This window comes from Dasypus novemcinctus, chromosome 9 (assembly GCF_030445035.2).
Source record: "Dasypus novemcinctus isolate mDasNov1 chromosome 9, mDasNov1.1.hap2, whole genome shotgun sequence".
Classification (NCBI taxonomy): Eukaryota; Metazoa; Chordata; class Mammalia; order Cingulata; family Dasypodidae; genus Dasypus; species Dasypus novemcinctus.
Genome location: NC_080681.1, coordinates 2,424,319 through 2,428,433, shown reverse-complemented (window position 1 = coordinate 2,428,433; position 4,115 = coordinate 2,424,319). Strand labels below are relative to the sequence as shown.

General features: G+C 35.5%; 1 pseudogene; it reads left to right on the top strand.

Annotated features, from left to right (window-relative positions):
• Nucleotides 1–379: 379 nt before the first annotated feature.
• LOC111764189 (U1 spliceosomal RNA) lies at nucleotides 380–532 on the top strand (annotated as a pseudogene).
• The last annotated feature ends 3,583 nt before the right edge of the window (nucleotides 533–4,115 follow it).

Genomic DNA, 4,115 nt, shown 5'->3' with positions numbered 1-4,115 from the left:
GTATTCCCATAGGGTATGTTACTTTTCTTTGCAGACTTTCAAACTGTTCTTTATACTCACTCAGTATCTTCTTAATATCCTTTATTTCTTTAGTCATATTTTCTTTAAATTCTTCTAATTGATTTGGGAGAGTTGTGTGATTATCACTTATGAGTTATCTTAAATCCTGTATCTCTTCAGGTCATTTGGTTTGTTTCTTTGGCTGGGCCATCTCTTCCTCTTTCCTAGTATGGCTTGTGATTATTTGCTGATGTCTTGCTATCTGAATATGTTGGTGAATTTACTCTGATGGCCAAATTCTCTCTTCCATGTTTTTTTTTTTTTCACAGCTCTTCTTTGTTATTTGTTTCAACTTATTCTATGTTCTTCAAATTACCCCATACTTACTTAGCAGGAGAGATACAAAGATCATGAAGGTGGTTTTTCCCAGGGTGAGGTCTACCCATTGAACTCTGGATGTGTGATTTCTCTGAGTATGGGAAAATCTCCTGCCTAATTTGTGGTAGTGGGTGAATGCATTTGTGTTCTCCCATTTTTAAAAAATCACCTAGTTTAGGTTATCAAAATCAGACCAAGGGTTCACCAATGGGGTGTAGATTTTCTCCCAGTGGTTCGGATACATAGGATACAGAGAGAAGTAGAAATTTTTTCCCATCCAATTTTCAGACATGTTGGCAGATGGTACTCAACACCACATATTTCCATGGAAGTGTTTCAGTCTTGGCTTTCCTGTGTCTTAGTCTATCTAGAGCTGAGATTCTTATGCAGTTTTGCTGGCCAAATTTACAAAAAGCCTCCCACTTCCCTGTCCATTTTTCCTTCAATGAGCTGAAAGGGAGGAAGAAATCTGTTCCCATCTCAGTCAGCTGCAGTGAACCAGGGGTCTTACCCTAGCTTAATATCTTTGCGGTGGGGAGGGGAGCCAGCCCAAACACTGCAGGCATTTGGTAACTGGCATTTGTTGTTTTGGGTTCTTCCTCTCTCTGTCCCTTACCCTCCTGGCACTTGTGTAGCACTGTACTGTTTTGCTGACCCCCATAGCAGTTCCCTCAGATAGCTTTTGACACTTTCTCCATTGTTTTTGTGAGAGAATTGAGTTTTGCCTGCCTAATCTAATACCATCTTTTCACAATTCTCTCTCAGTGTAGTTTTCACTTCAATTTCCCTAATTGCTACTGATGTTGAGCAATATTTCATGTGTTTTTTTTCTTCATTTTTATTTCTTCTTGGGACAATTGTCTTTTCAAATCTTTTGCACATTTTTTAAATCCAGTAGTTTGTCTTTTTATTGTTGAGCTATATGATCTCTATATATCATGGATATTATGTCCTTATTTGATATGTGATTGCCAATTATTTTCTCCCATATACTTGCCTGCCTTTTCACCCTTTTGACAAAGTCCTTTGAGGTACAAAAGTGTTTAATTTTGAGAGGTCCCATTTATCTCTATTTTCCTTTTTTGCTTGTGCTTTGCATGTAAGGTTTAAGAAGCCACCACCCACCACAAGATCTTGAAGCTCTTTCTCTATAACATCTTCTAGTATTTTTTATTGTTGTTGGTTTTATATTTAGGCCCTTGATACATTTTGAGTTAATTTTTGTATAAGGTGTGAGATATGGGTCACATTTCTTTCTTTTGGATATGGCTATTATTTTCCCAGCACCATTTGCTGAATAGACTCTTGCAGTCCAGTGAGGATGACTCATCAAAAATCCCTTCACCATAGCTGTGAGGGTCTATTTCTGAGGTCTTTATTCAGTTCCTTTGGTCAATGTTCCTGTATTTATGCTGATACATACTGCTTTATATCTCTTTATATCTCTTGTGGATGTTTTCTTTCTTAAACATCACAAAATGCCTGAAAATAAAATCTGTAATTCAGCCAATAAAATTCTTGAGCTGCTCTTTTTGCCAAGATTTGGTATAAAAGATGACATTGACATGATTTCTACTCCACATGAGTCAATGACTGGGAGAGTCGCTAATAATATGGTATAATGAATGAGTATATCATACTTTGATGTTAGAAAAGTAAATTTTTGTGAGCCCAATGTAGGCACCAGTGTTGGACTTGAATAACCAAGAAAATTTTCCAAATTATTAACATCTAAGCCAGGAATTGAGTGACATTATTGCTAGATTTTTTTCTTTTTAAAAGTTTTAATTATTTGTGCTCCACACACTCCATTCATAACATACAATCCATGGCTCTCAGCATAATCACATAACTTTGCATTCATCAACACAGTGAATTTAGAACATTTTCATTACTTCAAAAAGAAGGCTACCATACTCTTTATTTCTTCTATTAGTGCTCTTTAGCATTGTTAAGGTGTATTTGTTACACCTTACAATATTACAATATTGAAAATATTACAATATTACTGTTAACTATAGTCAGAATTTGCATTATTTGTATTGTTCCCCTATAACACCCTATTATTAGCATATTGTATGAGTGGCATATATTTATTATAGTTCATTAAAGAGCACTCTTATATTTGTATTATTGACTATATTCATCAACCACAACTGGATTCATTATGTTATATAGTGCCAAGTTCGTTGTCTAGTTTCCTTCTAATGATGTAAACAACCATAAACTTCCCCTTTCAACCACAATCATGCCCATATAGGAACACTCACAATAATTTGCTACCATGACATGTATCCATTTAAAAACCTTTACAGTCAACCTTATTAAAAAGTCCACACACGTTAAGTATCAGTTCCCCATTATCTATCCTCATTGTATCTCCTGGTAACTTATCTCTAGATCTTAGCTCCATGAGTTTACTTATTAGTTGGTATTACTGAGGCCATAAAAGATTCAACATGATGTCCTCAAGATTCATCCATGTTGTTGCATACATCAGGACTTCATTGTTTCACCAGTGTCCTTCCCAGTCCTCTGGAAACCACCCACTTCAATCCTTCCAGTTCCTGCCCTTTTATATACACTTTTCCTAAATCATTTTGGTTGTCCCACTTGGGATTTCAAGAATTATCACTCCCTCAAGCCTGACTTTTAGGTATTTCTCCTGTACATTTGGATATCATTCATGCAAATTAAAATCTATTTCATGAAGGAGTTAATAAGTTAAAAATGTATTCATTTGGAGTGACCAATGTCACCCATCCTCCAAGTCCAGCTCTGAAAATACCATTTATTAGAAATTAGCAGAAATACATAGATTATAATATTGTGCCTAGAGACACAATCCTTGTAGAACAAAGAGTCTCAGAAAATATAGGATGGATGGGTGTTTGCCCATCTGATCTTTTAAGAAAATGCTTGCTGAAATCCTGTCCTATATTTATCAATATTGCTGCAACATCCTTCTATTTATATATAAATATACATAAGTGTAAAAGCATTAATCATTTATAAACTGCAAATTCTTCCCTTAAAACTTCGTTAATAATTAACTGCATTCAAAGGACAAAAATGTTAATGTGTCATAAATGATGTAAACCCATTTTTACCTCAAGTCTAGAAAAAGAAAAATATTCCTTAATTTATTGTCACAGTAATCCTGTTGATTGTTTTTCTTAAACAATTTAACAAAGGCTGCAATGAGAAGTACACCAAACTTTAATAACATGATCAAATTACATGCCTAGAAGATTACACAGCTAGAATTTGAATGCTGCTTAGCCTGTGTGCCAAGCTTAAATTCCTGGCATGCTATTTGCCACACTTAGGCTTTACCTGGACTGTCCCATCTCACATCGCTCATCAGAGGCCACACCCTGTGGTCATGACCACCTCCCTTTTGGCTTGTTCACAGGAATCTCCTCATGCCTTCATGTCTCTCACCAAACATCAGCCTATGACCTAGCTCTCTCCTCATTTTCACTGTCTAGTTTAATCCAATTATACATTTCAACATTACAAGTTCAGCATTTAATTTCTTATGTCCCTTGTACTAACTGCTACCTCTAGTGATAAAGACCCAAATACCTGCAATTTTGCATGATTGCCTCTGACGCATCATGAGATTAGGATATTGTTCCTGGTATAAACACAAACTCACAACTCTAGTGACTATCAAATATATCTGGCAACTCTAGTGTCTTGATAATTGAATTATTGCTTTGGTCTCAATAAAT